The sequence below is a fragment of the Pan troglodytes genome, chromosome 1, assembly GCF_028858775.2.
Source record: "Pan troglodytes isolate AG18354 chromosome 1, NHGRI_mPanTro3-v2.0_pri, whole genome shotgun sequence".
Lineage (NCBI taxonomy): Eukaryota > Metazoa > Chordata > Mammalia > Primates > Hominidae > Pan > Pan troglodytes.
In genome coordinates, this window is record NC_072398.2 from 195,688,555 (window position 1) to 195,707,907 (window position 19,353).

Sequence of the window (19,353 nt, forward strand, 5' to 3'; positions counted from 1 at the left end):
CCCAGAAAATTCTGTAATGGCACCCTTGAGCCCCTATGCTCCAACCGGCTCCCACACTGTGAAGTTTACTTTCATTGTCAATAATCTCTGCTTTTTTTTTGCTTCATTCTTTTCCCGCTGTGTTTGTGTTTTGTCCAATTCTTTGTTCAAGACGCCAAGAACCTGAACACCTTCCATTGGTAACAATGCAATCCAGAAGGTATAGGAGCAACATCTTTAAAGTACTGAAAGTAAAGGAAAATGTCAATCTAGAATTCAAAATCCTGCAAAAATATCTCTCAAAACTACACCAGGTGTGGTGGTGCATACCTGTAATCCCAGCTACTCAAGAGACTGGGGCAGGAGGATCACCTGAGCTCAAGAATTTGAGTTCAGCCTGGGCCACATGGCAAGACTCTGTTTCTTAAAAACAAACAAACAAACAAACAAAAAACTTTCAAAACTGAAGGCAAAATAAATACTTGTTCAGAAACAGAGAATTCATCACTACCAGACCAGTACTACAAGAGGTATTAAAGGGAAGTCCTTCAGCAGAAGGAAAATGACACCATATGAAAATAAGCGTCTACCCTAAGTAAAGAGTATGGCAATGTAACTATGTGGGTTCTCACCAGTTATAAATGGATTGCCTCTCAACTCCAAACCCACTCTTCTCTGCCCTGCTTTACATAATGGAGATGGACCCTGCAAAACTTTCTCCTTTGCCAGCTGGCACAATGTTAACCTTTGTCAGTAGATGGCACTGGAGGAATACTCTAGAAGGAAGGGGCTTCTCTCCCTGTTAACACTGTTCTCTAGCCGGCTTGCTCCAGTGGAGGTGTTGTGCAGGACTCCAAATGGCCCTCCCAGAGACCAACTCCCCAGCAAGTCTCAGTGACACAGGCACACACGCATGAGTAGTTTCCTGACAAGTTTTGTCAGCACTCCAGAGAGCACCTACCCTGCAAGTTTCAGCAGCACCCCTATGGGAGACAGACTTCCCAGAGAATTTTGCCAGTGTCCCAGCTATCTTCTTAGCCAGATTCAGCAAGGGGCTTCCTAGTGACTTTTTTTTGAGACACAGTATCCTCTGTTGCCCAGGCTGGAGTGCAGTGGTACAAACACAGTGAGTGCACTGCAGCCTTGATCTCCTGGGCTCAAGCAATCCTTCCACCTCAGCCTCTCAAGTAGCTGGGACCATAGGTTCACACCAGTATGTCCAGCTAATATTTTTATTTTTCGTAGAGATGAGGGACTCACCATCCTACTGACTTTTATTGGCACCCCATGGGGGCATTTTTTAATTGCCAGCAAAAGCCTGCCCCACCTCAGATGTTTCCAGCATCCAGTGGGCCACATCTTCTCCAACAAGATCTGAATCTCAGCCTTGAAGCTGGTGGGCTGGCCATCATCCAGATTTATTCCATCCTTGTTAACTTTGCCTCAGACCTAGAGGTAGTGGCCGCTCCCTCTACTGTTATTCTGTATCTTTAGCATTCTCTTTAAGCCTTAGAGTTAATTCCCCATTAATGGTAAATAATTCTTTATGTTAAACTTTCCATATTCAAATTACTGTGTGGTTTCTGTCCTCTGATACAGGACTGGTAGTGGCAGTGGTCATAGGAGACAGGCACACAAAAATGGGATTCAGAATTGGTTTTCGTTGTGTCCTTAGGCTTGAGTATAGGGCTCAAGCAGGAACTAGTTTGGTAATAATCCCACATATGCAGGGGCATCACAGTTAATCAGGCTATCACCTGTGGTTGGTGATGATGAAATGCCAACTAAAGCAAGTACCTTGGGAACCCAAATGGCTGTTGCACTTAACTAGTAAAGCAGTAATGATGGCTACAAAGTCTGTTATGTGAGATGAATTCTCTAAGTGCTCTTCTGCATTTCTGATGAAAATAACAAGTTCAGGTCCATTAAGTCAGCTTAAGTCACAGTCAGAGAAAGAGAGACCTTTCAAGATAACCTTAAAAATATATATACAATTTTTTTTTTTTTTTTTTTTGTGACAAGCACCCAGGCTGGAGTGCAGTGGCGTGACCTCGGCTCACTGCAACCTCAGCTCACAGCAACCTCTGCCTCCCAGGCTCAAACCATCCTCCCATCTCACCCTCAGGTGTAAGCCAAAATGCCTGGCTCATTTTTGTATTAATAATCTTAATTCTTATATAACCACAGGTTGATATTGCTGAAAATCAAATGCAAAATTTAATTGTGCAAACTGAATTACAAAATTAGTTGAATTCAGTCTCGCCAAGTTTATTGTGTGAGAGTAAGAGCAGACAGAACGAGACTCCATCTCCAAAAAAAAAAAAAAAAGAAAGAAAGAAAGAAAAAGTAAGAGCAGGCTGGGCGCGGTGCCTCACGCTTGTAATCCCAGCACTTTGAAAGGCCAGGGCAAGTGGGTCACCTGAGGTCAGGAGTTCAAGACCAGCCTGACCAACATGGTGAAACTCCGTCTCTACTAAAAATGCAAACGTTAGCAGGGTGTGGTGGCGCATGCCTGTAATCCTAGCTACTCAGGAGGCTGAGGCAGGAGAATCGCCTAAACCCGGGAGATGGAGGTTGCAGTGAGCCAAGATGGCGTCACTGCACTCCAGCCTGGGCAATAAGAGCGAAAATCCCATCTCAAAAAAAAAAAAGAGAAAGAAAGAAAGAAAAAGAAAAGTTAAGAACAATTACTGGGAAATAATGGGACCCTGAAACTTCAAATGGGAATATCTGGTTGGATCAGAATGAAACTGACAATTTCAAACTTCCACCTGCCCTCTGTATCTAAAAAGAATAGCCTTCTTTTGCTGGAAAATCATGTGATATCCTCATGTGCAACAGATGCCCTACAGGAGGACGTTCATTCTCCTCAAAACCAACCACAGCTAACCCCGTCATCACTACAGCCATAACTAGGGTCAAATCTCAGCATGTTGTAGGGGGACAGGTACACACAATGGAAACAGTTTTACAGGCCAAAAAATTCCAAGATTTTGCTAATATATAAAAGCAGAAATCTGAGGGACATGTGAAAACAGAGTCTCAAGATATTACACTAAGGTGGTTAGAATTTACTGATACGAGGTGCACGTAATACAGATTCTGAATTGAATATGTTAGCTTGTGTAGATGGAGGTATCTCTAGTGGCTTCTCTGGTTGTTGACTGAAACTTAGATTCAACAATAGCCTACATTTAATAAGAGTGAGACAGTAGATTTCCCTGGCATTATCTGGAAGAGGGAATCCTGAAGTGGACTCATCCTCTGCAACCTGCACACCTACCACCCAACTACATTTCCTGAGAAGGCCCAGGGGTCATTCTGTTAGTAAGGGGAACACTCATATCTTTGAAAAGTCCTGTGGCTGTTCTCCTTTGTAGGTCAGGGATAACCGCAGAAAATGCCACACTGAGATGGGCTCCTTGACTTCACCAAGGATAATGGGATACCAAAGTAGCAGAGGCCAAATGGCACTATTTAACCCCAAAGATAAGGACAGCAGGGACATACCGGTAATCAGAATGTTTTGGCCAGCAGGGATCTTTGGCAGTGGCTAATTGATCACGATGTTCCTAGGAATGAAATAGATGGGCAGTTTAATCTATATAACAGAAAAATGGCTAAATCTGGTGGCCAAAACCCAACTTGACTTATCACAGTGCAAGTCATGGGCATTTTCCCAGTTTCCAAAGTTAGTCAATTCATAGGCCCAGCCAGACTCTTGACTGAGGACAGACTGGGTCCTCTTGAGGAAGGACTCTGCATCATTACTGCAAGTATATACCATAAATCTTCCTCCAAGTCTTCCCCAAAGGAATTTATGTACCCATTTAGCAGAGTTGTGGTTCTTAACCAGAGCAATTTTGCTCCCCAAATCTAGAAAATCTGACAATGTCTGGAGGCAGTTTTGGTTGTCAGAACTTGGGGGTGCTGTTGAAATCTAGTAGATAGAAACGAGGGATGCTGAAACGTCCTACAATGTACAGAACAGCCCCCACAACAAATTATCTGACCTTAAAAGGCCCTACATTATCTATAACCTGTTATTCCCCTGATCTCATCTCCTGTTATTCACCACCTTGCTCACTCATGTTCAGCTACTGCATCTATGCTGCCTCTTTGATGTTCACAAAACATATACAACACTCTCCTGCCTCATAATCTTTGCCCTTGCGTTCCTTCTACCTGGAATGTTCCTCCTATCAGATACCCATATGACTTCTCATTTCTTTCAGATCTTTGCTTAACTGCCACTGTTCAGAATTGCAATACCCTCTCCACCGAAGTACACTGTATCTCTATTGTCTGCTTTATCTTCCTCTATAGAAATGTTTTATTTAAAATGTTGTACATTAATTATTTGTTTAGCAGTTATTCCCACCCCATCCCTGGAATGTAAACTCCATAGAGCAGAGATTTTCTCCATTTTATTCATTACTGTATCCTCCGTACCTACAATGGTTCCTCATGCATAATAGGCACTCAAACACTTGTTGAATGAAAGCATGAATGGTGACTGGAATAGAAATTAGGGATGTGAAGCACAGTGGAATCTAAAATGACTCAAGTGGTTATCTATTGTTTTTATCTGTTCAATACCTTGTTCTGAAAAGTCAGTTCTCTGATATTTCAAAGACATTTACCTTTTTCAAAATGTGACAATGTTTTCAATGTAGTCAAATCTCATTCTTTTGAATTAATTTTTTTTGTTTACGCTTGGAAAGCGTACCATCCCAAGATATTTACCTACATTTTCTTTCAGTACTTTAATAGTTTCATTTTCTTATATTCATATATTGAATTCAAATAGGATATGTATTGGCATTTGGAATAAGAAAAAGATCTAACTTTTTCCCCAAAATGGCCAATAGACCATCCAAACATGAATGATCTATATACTCTACTGTTATATAGACATGAATCTGTTTATTTGTAACAATTCAGCATTCCCATACCAGTATCATATTTAAGACCCTACTATAGAACAAGGTTCTATATTCCCCTACTGGCCCCTGCCTTCATAATTCTTCTAATTCAAGATTGTCTTGCCTTTCACATATTATTCTGCCCTATCTATCATCAAATAGAATAATTTTTTAAACCCTTACTGGGATACTTAATGGAATAATATTAATTTTAATTAATTTTATGGAACACATACTTTTATAATATTGAGTTTTTCCATCCAGGAACATGATATACCACTCTATTTTTTTCCAAGTCCCAGAGTTTTCACACATTCTATGAAAAGATCATATAAAGAAGCAAGAAAGTTATTAAGATATGCCATAGTCAATTTCAAGAGAAAAGACTGAATGAAAGAATAATTTGAACAAACATTTTTATTCCTTTTTTTTTTTTTTTTGAGACAGTGTCTCACTCTGTCACCCAGGCTGGAGTGCAGTGGCGCAATCTTGGTTCACTGCAACCTCTGCCTCCTGGGTTCAAGCGATTCTCCTGCCTCAGCCTCCCAAGTAGCTGGGACTGCAGGCGCGTGCCACCACGCCCAGCTAATTTTTTGTGTTTTTAGTAGAGACGGGGTTTCACTGTATTAGCCAGGATGGTCTCGATCTCCTGACCTCATGCTCCCAAAGTGCTGGGATTACAGGTGTGAGCCACTGTGCCTGGCCTGATTCTTAAATAATTCAAGTGTTCCACAGAATGGAAGGCTAAAAAAGAGTATGTTTATTCCCACTTCCTAGCATCGACCTCCGGGGCTCCCATGACACTACCCTTGACTTCTACTCTTTCTCCTTGGCTTCGAGAAATTACCACCTAGTATATGCTAGGTATTTCATGTGCGCTAAACCTATCGAAACCTACTGAAACAGAATTAGACACTATCTGTATTTCCATTTAATCCATTTAAAAAAAAAACCCCACAGCCGGGCGCAGGGGCTCACGCCTGTAATCTTAGAACTTTGGGAGGCCGAGGCAGGTGGATCACCTGAGGTCAGTTCAACATCAGCCTGACCAACATGGCGAAACCCCTCATCTCTACTAACAATACAAATATTAGCCAGGTGTGGTGGCGCATTGCCTGTAATCTCAGCTACTCAGGAGGCAGAGGCAGTAGAATCGCTTGAACCCGGGAGGCACAGGTTGCAGTGAGCCAAGATCCTGCCACTACACTCCAGCCTCGGTGACAGAGTGAGACTCCATCTCAAAAACAAAAACAAAAACCATGTTAATGGCATGGTATGGTGGTTCACACCTGTAGTCCTAGCACTTCGGGAGGCTGAGGCAGCAGGATCATTTGAGCCCAGGACTTTGAGACCAGCCTAAGTAACATAGGAAGACCCTGTCTGTACAACAAATAGAAAAAAAAATTAGCCAAGCATGGTGGCAGGTACCTATAGTCCCAGCTACTCAGGAGGCTGAGGTGGGAGGGTTGCTTGAGCCTAGGGGTTAGAGGCTGTAGAAAGTCATGATCATGCCACCATACTCCAGCCTGGGTGACAGAGCAGGAACCTGTCTCAAAAAAAAAAAAAAAAAAAAAAAAAATGTTAATGGTATCACAGACACAATTCTATTATGGTAGCAGTACCTACTCTACAATACTTCACCTTCTCCCTCATGTTCTACTTCAGAAGGTCTAGAATAGATAGGGCCTGGGCATTTTCATACTGTAAAGGCGGGAAGGCGGTGGGGAAATGGGGGAACTCCCCTGGGGGTTCTGAAGCACATTATTAATTAAAAACAACTAAATCGCAGGGCGCGGTGGCTCACGCCTGTAATCCCAGCACTTTGGGAGGCCGAGGCGAGTGGATCACCTGATGTTAGGAGTTAGAGGTCAGCCTGGCTAACGTGGTGAAACCCCGTCCCTACTAAAAATACAAAAAAATTAGCCAGGCATGGTGGCAGGTGCCTGTTATCCCAGCTATTCAGGAGGGTGAGGCAGGAGAATTGCTTGAATCCAGGAGGCCGAGGTTGTAGCGGCCTGAGATCATGCCATTGCACTCCAGGCTGGGCAACAGAGTGAGACTCTGTCTCAAAAAAAACAACTAAACCGCTGCACGACGTGGCATATGCCCATAGCCCCAGCTACTCAGGAGGCTGAGGCAGGAGGATCACTTGAGCCCAGGAGTTCTGGGCTATAGTGTGCTAGCTATACCAATTGGGTGTCTGCACAATGGTAGACATCAATACGGTAACCTCCCAAGTGCAGGAGACCACCAGGTTACCTAAGGAGGAGTGAACTGGCTCAGGTCAGAAACGGAGCAGTTCAAAACTCCCAAGCTGATCAGTAGTGGGGTCGCGCCTGTGAATAGCTACTGCGTTCCAGCCTGGGCAACATACCAACACCCTGTGTCTAAAACTAAAACAAAAACACAAGACTGAACCAAGATATGCTTTCTCTTAGGTCTTCTGATGCTATCTATCTGCTGATTTCTAGAAAATTAAATTTGTGTGTCTGAATGTCTGTGTGTATATTCACTTGTCTCAATCTCTATCTTGGGCTTCAGTTCCCAACTAACTTTAGAATAGTCTTTACTTGCAAGACTCAAATAAAAACACTATGGTATCAAAGCGGGAATGTGGTGCAAAAAGGGCCTGCTAAATAGTAACAATCATGGCCGGGCACAGTGGCTCACGCCTGTAATCCCAGCACTTTGGGAGGCCAAGTGGATCACCTGAGGTCAGGAGTTCAAGACCAGCCTGGCCAACACATGGTGAAACCCTGTATCTACTAAAAATACAAAAACTAGACAGGCGCGGTGGCAGGCACCTGTAATCCCAGTTACTTGGCAGGCTGAGGCAGGAGAATCGCTTGAACTCAGGAGGCATAAGTTGCAGTGAGCTGAGATCGCACCATTGCACTCCAGCAGGGGTGACAAGAGTGAAACTCTGTCTCAAAAAAAAAAAAGTAACAATCACTACCACTACTATTATTGCTAATAACTGTAGCTATGTCTGGAGACAAAAGGGAAAAGAAAGAAAAAGCTGGTTCTTGAAGGAAGAGCAGGTAGAAAGACATCTGGAGACAGAAAAAAATAAAATGCTAAAAGGCACAGAAGTTAGATATGACACAAAAAGCATAATCCATAAAAGAAAAAAATTGATAAAGTAGACTTAATCAAAATAAAAAATTTCTGCTCTTTGAAAAACACTTAAGAAAATGAAGCTGATGTGGGAGGGTCACTTCAGGCCAGAAATATGAGACCAGCCTAGGCAACAAAGCAAGACCCGGCACCCTATTTCTGCAAAAAAAAGAAAGTGAAAACAAGCCACAAACTGGGGGGCATATTTTCAAAACATTAATAAAGGATGTGTATCCAAAATATATAAAGAACTCTCAAAACACAATATAAGAAGACATACAGCATTTATATGATCCAGTAATCCTACTCCTTGTACCCAAGAAAAATGAAAACATGTTTATATAAAAACCCATAAACAAGAAATTCAGGCTGAATTTTTCTGTTAAAAAGAAAACATTACTGAAGACATTACTCAGTGAAGAATCACACCTGAAATTACCTTTAGAATCAGGACTAGAAAATGTTGTTTCTTGGCAGATGCAGTATGTTCTCTCCATTTAATAATGGAACATACTTAACTAATCATATTTTCTGATCAATCACATCAGAATTATCTGTATTTTCCTTTGTCATGGCCCTTATTTCTTTTACTCATACATCTTTTTGTAAACTGCCTCAAATTCATTGTGGAAAGAGTTAAATTTGAAAAACTATATGCATGAAGAAATTAGGCCCAATATAATAAGCCTCTTCCTTTTATTAAGTCTTTCTGGGAATGAAATATCTTGCTTTAAATTTTCTTTCTAATAGCAAATCGTTAAAGGTAGTGTCTTCTTGTTAAAAATACAGTATATATTTGGCCAGGTGTGGTGGCTGCAATCCCAGCACTTTGGGAGGCAGAGGCAGGTGGATCGCTTGAGCCCAGGAGTTCGAGACCAGCCTGGACAACAGGGAGAAATCCCATCTCTACTAAAAACAGAAAAATTTGAGAGGCATGGTAGTGCATGCCTGTAGTCCCAACTACTCGGACACTGAGGTGGGATGATCACCTGAGCCCAGGATGCAGAGGATGATCACCTAAGCCCAGGATACAATGAGCTGAGATTGTACCAGACCACTGCATCCAGCCTGGGCCACAGAGAGAGACCCTGACTCAAAAAAAAAAGTATATATATATATTTTTTGTTTGTTTGTTTGTCTGTTTTGGTTTGGTTTTTTTGAGACGGAGTCTCGATCTGTCACCCAGGCTGGAGTGCAATGGCGCGGTCTCGGCTCACTGCAAGCTCCGCCTCCCAGGTTCACGCCATTCTCCTGCCTCAGCCTCCTGAGTAGCTGGGACTATAGGCACCCGCCACCACGCCCGGCTAATTTTTTTGTATTTTTAGCAGAGACGGGGTTTCACCGTGTTAGCCAGGATGGTCTCAATCTCCTGACCTCGTGATCCGCCTGCCTCGGCCTCCCAAAGTGCTGGGATTACAGGCGTGAACCACAGCACCCGTCCAAAAAAAAAAGTATGTTTTAAAAAAACCTATAGGCAAATGTTTATAGTGATTTTATTCATAATCACCAAAAACTAGAAACGACATAAATATCTTTCAACTGATGAATAACCAAACTCAGTATATCCATACAGTGAACTATCAGCAAGACACATGCAACATGGATAAATCTCAAACACATAATGCTAAGTAAAAAAAGCCAAACTCAAAGGCTACACACTGTAAAGTATGATTGACATGATCTTCTGAAAAGGGAAAACTACAGAATAGAAAACAGATTGAGTGGCTGCTAGAGGCAGAGGAAGGGGAAATGTTGGCTATAAAGGGGCATAAAAGAATCTAGGGGGTGATGAAAATGTACTGCATCTTGATTATAGTGCTAATTTTACCACTATATGCGTATGTCAAACCTTACAGAACTGTACAATGAAAGGATGAATTTTACTCTGTATAAATTTTACTGCAATAAACCTTATTTCAAAAATATTTATCACATGCCTGAACCAGTAATTTAATTTCTAGAGAACTAGAGCTACAGACAGAAACTACATATAATGCTATTTGGTTTAGCTTCTTTTTTAAAAATAACAGCTTTACTGAGATATAATTCAAATGCCACATAACTCATCAATTTAAATTGCACAATTCAATTGTGCTTAGTATATTCAGAGCAGTACAATCATTACCACAATCAATTCTAGAATATTTTCATCCACCCAGGCATGGTGGCTCATTCCTATAATCCCAACACACTTTGGAAGGCCGAGGCAGGAAGATTGTTTGAGGCCAGGAGTTCAAGACCAGCCTGGGCAACATAGCAAGACCCCAATCTCTACAAAAAATGAAAAATGAGCCAGGCATGGTGGCATGCGCCTGTAGTCCTAGCTACTGGAGAGGCAGGAGGATCCCTTGAGCTCAGGAGTTCAAAGCTGCAGTGAGCTATGATTGCACCACTGCACCCCAGCCTGGGTGACAGAGCCAGATCCTGTCTCTAAAAAAATAAAAACTAAGTAAGTAAATAAAATCAGGAAACAGAACTGTACATGTGATGTTAACCATGTAAAAACACATACCTGCAAAGAAATATCCTAGAAAGAAATATGCTAAGCATAAGTACAATTAGTAGTTATGGCTGAATAAAATATGATTTTTAAAAAGACAAGAAAACTGGAAAGTCAGTCCAGGAGAGATGGCTCACGCCTGTAATCCCAGCATTTTGGGAGGCCAAGGCGGGTGGATCACTTGAGGTCAGGAGTTCAAGGCCAGCCTGGCCAACATGGAGAAACCCTGTCTCTACTAAAAATACAAAAATTAGCTGGGCGTGGTAGTGCGCATCTGTAATCTCAGCTACTTCAGAGGCTGAGGTGGGAGAATCACTTGAGCCCGGAAGCCAGGGGCTGCAGTGAGTTGAGATCGCACCACCGCACTCCAGCCTAGGTGACAGAGTGAGACTCCATCTGAAAGAAAAGAAAAGAAAAGAAAGAAAAGAAAAGAAAAGAAAGAAAACTGGCAAGTCAATCACTATGATATATTGTCATAATTTATATAAGTGAATGGTATGAAAAGCAGCTATTATACATAGAATACAACAATCTAAAAAGGTCTTTAGGATATATGGTAAAAGTATCTGGACCAGTGGTATTCAACCAGGGGCAATTTTGTTCCCCAGAAGACACTGGCAATGTCTGGAGATATTTTTAGTTACCACAACTAGTGGGGCAGTGCTACTGACATCTTAGTTGATAGTGGGTTAAGTATGCAGCTGAATATCCCACAATGCACAAGACAATACCCCACAACAAAAAATTACCTGGTCCATAATGCCAACAGTGCCAATGTTGAGAACCCCTGATTCAGACTACACTGTAGGTGTTAAGTAATCACCAATTTTTAAATCAGTGGAGTGATCTAAAGTAAGGAAATAATAGCTTCCTCCTTCATCCCGACCACTGTGTATTCTTTCCCCAGTTTTCCTATCTCAATTAATGGTGCCACCAACTATCTAGCACTAACCCTGCTACCTAGGGGTTAGTGGTCTTCTTTATTTCACTACATTTATCGACAAGTCCTATTGACTGTACCTCCAAAATATATCCCAACCAATTCTCATCATCTACACCCTACTCCAATGATTACTTTCATACCTGAATTATACCAATAGCTTCCTAACTGACCCTCTGTTTCCCATCTTGCTCCCTGAAGTTCATCTCATACACAGGAGCCAAAAGAATCTTTTTAAGAGATCATACTCTTTAGATCATACAAAAAAACCAACATGCTCAGAGAATTATCTATTCTTCCTACCGCAATCACTATCATATTATCTTATGCTGTCCTGTTTTCTTCACTACCTAAAATTATTTTCTCTATTTCTTTTTTATTTTCTATCTTACCCCCACCACTAGCACAAAGCTTAACTTCCTTATTATTCTTTGTCCAGCACTTGGAACCACGTCTGACACATGTCCTAAATATTTGTTCAATGAATGAATCTCTCCTATACTAATGGTCTATTTGTTCTACTGGAGACAGAGTAACAATAAATCTGAGCAGGAAGGAGACTGAATCTCCTAAAGTGAACTGATATTCCCAATGTTAGTCAGCCAGGACACAAATTATAGGTCATGAAATAAGGTCTTTGGAAGAAAGGACAAAAATAAGTTAATTCCCCCAGATTTCAACCTGCTTCTGAGTTTCAAAGAAAAGATGCCCTCTGCTCACCATGAGACAACTGAAAGCTCAGCAAGTAGATGCTGCCTATTTCTCCTAGATCAGCCACACATAATACATACATAAATACATACATATTTGTTCTGCAATTCCCTATTATACTAAGCTTTTAATAAAGTCTGTTTTGAAATAATCACAGCCTGGTCTCAGCTGTGCTGGGTGGAATTAGGCAAAGATTCTGTCGCCACAGAGGTTGGGGGCACGAGCAGGGCCTCTACCAAAGCTAGCGTGACAGTAGCAAAGACATTCAGAAAGAAACTCTCCCACAAAGAAAAAGTAAATTTCTGATAGGAGTCAGAGCTGTAAGGCAAGCTGCCTTTCGCCACAGGAAAAAACTCTGACCAATAACCACCTTAGAGAACTGGAATAATAAGGGAGCCAACTTGTTACCTCAGAGATAAACATGTTTTCATTTTAGAAGACAAATTTGTCTCCAATGTGTAAAAATGAATGGGGTAGAGGAAACAGTAAAGAAGGGAGTGCGAAAAGAAGAGTTGTAAAAGCAAGGAAACTCAAAAGACAAAACATGCAAAATGAGTACCAGAACTAAGGTGGTGGCAGTAGAAAATCAAAAATGTTTTTAAAATCATACCTGATGTAGTATTAACAAGACTTAGCAATTAAAACTAAACAGTAAGGGAAAGGGAAGAAACAAAAGATGACTCATAGATTTCTAACTTGGGTGACTAGAAGCCAGTAACTATAGAGATAATATGTGAAGAATAACAGACTGGGGCTGCAGAGGGCTATGATCTTGCCACTGCATTCCATCCAGGGCAACATAGCAAGACTGTCTCTAAAATAAAAATAAAAATAGGCCGGGAGTGGTGGCTCACGTCTGTAATCCTAGCATTTTGGGAGGCCAAGGCTGGCAGATCGCGAGGTCAGGAGTTTGAGACCAGCCTGACCAACATGGTGAAACCCCGTCTCTACTAAAAATACAAAAATTAGCCAGGCGTGGTGGCGCATGCCTGTAATCCCAGCTACATGGGAGGCTAAGGCAGGAGAATCGCTTGAACCCAGGAGATGGAGGTTGCAGTGAGCCGAGATTGCGTCACTGCATTCCAGCCTGGGTGACAGAGCGAGACTCCGTCCCCCAAAAAATAAAATAAAATAAAAATAAAAATAAAATAAATAAATAGGAAAAATAACAAGTTGAGAAGGGGAGGGCACTAGGTGTGTGAGCAAGTAATTGGCAGGGAAGAAGGAAGGAGTTCAGTTGTAGACATAGTGAATTTGCAGTATTTGTGTGACAGCAAAAACACAAGATTTTTAGTTTTAAAGACAAAAACAGAAGCGAAGAAGTAAAATGGAAATCACATAATGTACTTAATGGGTAGATCCTAAAACTACTACTATAAGCCAGTGGCTGATGCCTGTAATCCCAGCACTTTGGGAGGCCAAGGAAGGAGGATCACTTGAGGCCAGGAGTTCAAGGCCAGCCTGGGTAATATAGCAAGACCTCATCTCTTAAAAAATATTAAGTAAAAAAAAAAAAAAAAATTAAGTAAAACCACTACTGTAGAAGAGATTGCCCAAGAAAATACAAGCTGAGGGAATAACACTTATTGAGCATGCAAAAAGAGCAATTCAAGAGGAGAACTATGAGAATGCCATCTCATAAAACAAGGAAAAAGTCGAGGAAGGAAGGGCAACAGAAATAAGAAAGGTCAAATAAAGATCTAAGAAAAGTCAAATAAAATAATCTCTGAAAAGCATCCATTAGATTTGGTGATTATTAGATCATTTCAGTGTTCCTAAAGAGAAGAATTTCAGTGCCAAAACAGAAAGATAAGCTAGGGCCAGGCAGGGTGGTTCATACCTATAATCTTTGGGAGGCAGAGGTGGAGGACTGCTTGAGTCCAGGAGTTCAAGACCAGCCTGGACAACATATGGAGACCCTGTCTCTACAAAAAAAAAAAAAAAAAAAAATTATTTAAATAGCCAGGCACAAGAGTATTGTCTGTGGTCCTAGCTGCTCAGGTGGGTGAGGTGGGAGGATCGCTTGAGCCCAGGAGGTCAAGCCTTCAGTGAGCCGTGATCATGCCACTGCATTCCAACCTGGGCAACAGAGTTAAGATCCTGTCTCTTAAAAAAAAAAAAAAAAATAGGCAGACAGAGGCAGGCAGGCTCAGGAGTGAATGGGAAATAAGCAACTTATACCATCTCATAAAGATTCTAACTTCAAAAAGTTTGTCTGAGTTCAGGCTGTGGTCTCCAGATACCACCTTCCACTGAAAGGTACTGAGGCTTCTTGCAAAACAAGTTAATTCCAGGTCTGAAGTAGCATATGTATAGATGAGCCTGGTTCTATTTTTTTGGCGGACGGGGAGGAATCTTTCAAGGACTATTGGAGTTAAGTCAAAGGGATACAGGTGTTTCAGTATTTTTTTTTTCTTCTTGACTCTAATGTAAATGAAATTGTTTTCTTAAAATTTCCTTTGGGATTGTTCATTTAGAGTGTATATAAATACAACTGATTTTTGTGTGTTGATGCCATATCCTGCAACTTTGCTGAATTTCTTACTAACTTGCACAGTTTTGTTTTTGGCGTAACTTTAAGGGTATTCTACATATAAGATCATGTCATCTTTAAATAGAGATAGTTTTACTTCTTCCTTTCCAATTTGAATGCTTTTCATTTCCTTTTTCTTGCTTAACTTCTGGCTAGAACTTCTAATACTACACCGAATAGACATGGTGAAAGAAGGCATCCTCATCTTGTTCCTGATCTGAGGATAAAATCTCTCAGTCTTTCACCACTGAATATGATGTAAGCAATGATTTTTCATGGGTAGCCTTTATCATGTTGAGGAAATTCCCCTCTTTTCCTAGTTTATTAAAGTGCTTTTACAAAGGAAAGGATGTTAGCTTTTCTTTAATACTTTCTCTGCATCAACTGAGATGATTTAGTCATTCCTCAGTATCTGTGGGGGACTGGACCCTGGACCCCCCAAAGATACCAAAATCCTTGAATGCTCAAGTCCCTTATATATAGTATTTGCATATAACCTACACACATCCTCCTATACAATTTAAATCATCTCTAGATTACTTATAACACCTAATACAATGCAAATACTATGCAAACAGTTGTTATACTCTATTTTTAAATGTTGTATTTTTTTTCCTCTGGTCCTTGATTAAGGAATAAATTTGTATTACCTTTTATTTTTTTTTCCAAATATTTTTGATCTGCAGTTGGTTGAATCTGCAGATGTGGAACTCATAGATACAAAGGACAGACTGTAGTGAGTTCTTTTTTTTCTTCATTCTACTAATGTGGTAGATTATACTGATTGATACTTGAGAAAAATTTAACCAAGGAAGCACAAGACTTGTACACTAAAAGACCTGTACAAAACATTGCTGAAAGAAATAAAAGAAGACCAAAATAAATGGAAAGACATCCCATGTTCACAGACTGGAAGACTTAACATTGTTAAGATGACAGTAACTACCCTTGATCCACAAATTCAATCTTGATCCCTGTCAAAATCCTAATAACTCTTTTTTCAGAAATAGGAAAAAACCACCCTCAATTTCACGTGAAATTTCAACACACCCCAAATAGCCAAAACAATCTTGAAAAAAAAACTTGAGGACTCCTACTTCCTAATTTCAAACCTACTACAAAGCTACAGTAATCAAAACAGTGTAGTACTGACACAAGAACAGGCATATAGACAAATAGAACAGAACTGAAAGTCTAGAAATAAACTCTTGCATTTGTCGTTGTTATGGTCTGAATGTTTGTATCCCTCCTCCCCAGATTCATATGTTGAAGCCTTAACCCCCCATGTAATAATACTTGGAGAGGGGGACTTTAAAAGGTAATCAGCTAGATGAGGTAGTGAGAGTGGAGCTCTCATGATGTGATTAATGCCCTTCTAAGAAGAAACACCAGAAAGCTTACTCTCTCTCTCACCTCACAAACACTAAGAAATCACATGAGCACAGAGCAAGGTAGTGGCTATCTACAAGCCAAGAGAAAAGGCCTGAAAATAAAACCTACCTGTGGGCACTTTGATCTTGGACTTCCCAGCCTCCTGAAATGTAAGAAATAAATTTGTTGTTTAAGCCACCCAGACTATGATACTGTGTTACGACAGCCCAAACTGACTGATACGATGGTCAACTGACTTTCAACAAGGTTTCCAGGACCACTCAATGGGGAAAGAACAGGCTCTTCAACAAAAGGTGCTATGAAACCTGGATATTCATATACAAAAGATTGAAACTGGACACTTACTTTGTACCATAAACAAAAATTAACTCAAGATGGATTAAAGACCTAAATTAAAGACCTAAACACTAAAACTCTTAGAAGAAAACATAGGGAAAAATCTACATGAACTTAGATCTAGCAATAGCATCTTAAATATGATACCAAAAGCATAAGCTACAAAAGAAAAACACAAATTGGATTTCATTAAAATTTAAAACTTTTGTGCATCAAGGCCACTATCGTGAGGGTGAAAAGACAATCTACAGAATGGGAAAAAAATATTTGTAAATTATTTATGTGTAAGAGTTTAATATTTAGAATATAAAAACAATTCCTAAAACTCAACAACAAAAAAGACAAGCAACCCAATTAAAAAAATGCACAAAGGACTTAAATAACATTTCTCCAGAGAACATATACAAAAGGCCAATAAACACATGAAAAAATGTTCAGCATCATTAGTCACTGGAAAAATTCAAATCCAAGCCACAATAAGATACCACTTCAAGGCCGGGTGCAGTGCCTCACACCTGTAATCCCAGCACTTTGGGAGGCCGAGGCGGGTGGCTCACGAGGTCAGGAGATCAAGACTATCCTGGCTAACATGGTGAAACCTGTCTCTACTAAAAATACAAAAAAATTGGCCGGGTGTGGTGGTGGGCGCCTGTAGTCCCAGGTATTCGGGAGGCTGAGGCAGGAGAATGGCATAAACCCAGGAGGTGGAGCTTGCAGTGAGCTGAGATTGCGCCACTGCACTCCAGCCTGGGCGACTGAGCAAGACTCCGTCTCAAAAAAAAAAAAAAAAAAAAGATACCACTTCACACCCACTAGGACAGTTATTAACCAAAAATGAAAGACTTTGAAAGGCCGAGGTAGGTAGATCGCTTGAGGTCAGGAGTTCAAGACTAGTCTGGCCAACACAGTGAAACCCCATCTCTACTAAAAGTACAAAAAAAGAAAAAAAATTAGCCAGGCATGATGGCACACACCTGTAATCCCAGCTACTTGGGAGGCTGAGGCAGAAGAATCACCTGAACCCAGAAGGTGAAGGGTGGAGGTTACAGTGAGGTGAGATGGCACCACTGCACTCCGGCCTGGGCAACAGAGTAACACTCTGTCTCAAAAAAAAACACACACACACACAGAAAACAACAAGTATTGGTGAGGATGCAGAAAAGCTGGAATCCTCATGCATTGCTGGTGCAAATGGAAAATGCTATAGCCCCCGTGCAAAAGGTTCCTCAAAAAGATAAACATAGGCTGGGCATGGTGGCTCACACCTGTAATCCCAGCACTTTGAGATGCCAAGGCAGGTGCATCGCTTGAGCTCAGGAGTTCAAGACCAGCCTTGGTAACATGGCCAAACCCCGTCTCTATAAGAAAAACTAAAATTAGCTGGGCATAGTGTTGCACATCTGTAGTCCCAGCTACTTGTGGGGCTGAGGTGGGAGGACAGCTTAAACCAGGGAGGTAGAGGCTGCAGTGACCCATGATCACACCACTGCACTCCAGCCTGGACAACAAAGTGAGACCCTGTCTCAAAAAATGAATAAATAAATAAATAAATAAGGATAAACAGAATTCCTATATAACCCAGCAAATCCATTCCTAGGTACATACCTGTACTAGTCTGTTTAGTCTTGCTGTAACAGAATACCTGAGGTTGAGTAACTTATAAAGAAAAGAGGTTTATGTAGCTCACAATTCTGGTGGCTGGGAAGTCCAAAAGCATAGCACTGGTGTCTGCTTAGCTTTTGGTGAGGGTTATGTGCTGCACCACAGCATGGAAAAGCAAAAAGGCAAGGGGGCAAAGAGACATACAAAAGGTGGAACCTTGCTTGTAACAACTCATTAGGGCAGTGTCCCCACTATCCAAACACCTCCCACTAGGGCCCACCTCCTAATACTGCCATATTGGGCATCAAATTTCAACATGAATTTTAAAAGACATTCATTAAAACCATCACAATACCAGAAGGAAGTGAAAGCAAGGACTCAAACAAATACTTATATACCAATGTTTATAGCAACATTACTCACAATAGCCAAAAGGTGTCTATTGATGGATGAATGGATAAATAAAATGTATATGCACACAATGGAATATTTTGCAGCCATAAAAAGGAATGAGAGGTTCTGATACATACTATAACTGGATGAACCTTGAAAATATGCTAAGTGAAATAAGTCAGACACCAAAGGATAAATATTGTATGAGTCCACTTACATGAAATATCTAGAATAGGCAACTTCATAGACACAGAAAGTAATTTAAAGTTTACCAGAGGCTGGGGCGAGGGACCATGCAGGGTTACTGCATAACATGTAGAGTTTCTACTGTGGGTGAAATGAATAATGGTAATCATTGTACAATATTGTTTATGTACTTAATGCCACTGAATTATACACTTAAAGTTGTTAAAATGGTAAATGTTATATTATATATATATATATTTATTATATGATTTGCTTTTTGAGAAGTTATAATTGCACAAAATTAAGGGGGTACACAGTGGTGTTTTGATACACACGTATGTATACAGTGTGGAATGACTGAATCAAGCAAATTAGCATATCCATCACCTTAAATACTTATTTACACCACCTGACTACAACTTTCTACTCTTGGACTAATATCTTCCTGTCCCTCCCTTCCATCCCCCATGCTCTGGTAACTATAATTCTACTCTCTGCTTCTATGAATTCTATTGTTTTAGATTCCACATTAAGTGACAAGATGCAGTTTCTGTCTTCCTGTGCCTGGCTTACTGCACTTTGTTATGTACATTTTAACACATTTTTTTAAACTTAGGGTAATTTTTTTTTTTTTTTTTTTTTGAGATGGAGTCTCGCTCTGTCACCCAGGCTGGAGTGCAGTGGCACAATCTTGGCTCACTGCAACCTCCGCCTCCTGGGTTCAAGTGATTCTCCTTCC

The 19,353-nt window shown here is 40.7% G+C and overlaps 1 protein-coding gene across 22 annotated transcripts in view; it reads right to left on the reverse strand.

Annotated features, from left to right (window-relative positions):
- ZMYM4 (zinc finger MYM-type containing 4) overlaps positions 1–19,353 on the reverse strand; it is a 154,049-nt gene that overhangs the window by 122,178 nt on the left and 12,518 nt on the right. For 5 of the 22 annotated variants that reach the window (XM_024357822.3, XM_016958956.4, XM_063782882.1 and 2 more), the window contains exon 2: positions 3,490–3,551. The exons of 6 other annotated variants lie outside the window; for them this stretch is intronic. The gene's annotated coding sequence lies outside the window, so the exon portion shown is untranslated. Of the gene's footprint in view, positions 1–3,489; positions 3,552–5,140; positions 5,221–6,332; positions 6,451–16,205; positions 16,240–19,353 lie in introns of those variants that run through there. 11 more of the 22 variants (XM_063782862.1, XM_016958960.4, XM_063782883.1 and 8 more) reach the window with 5 other exon arrangements.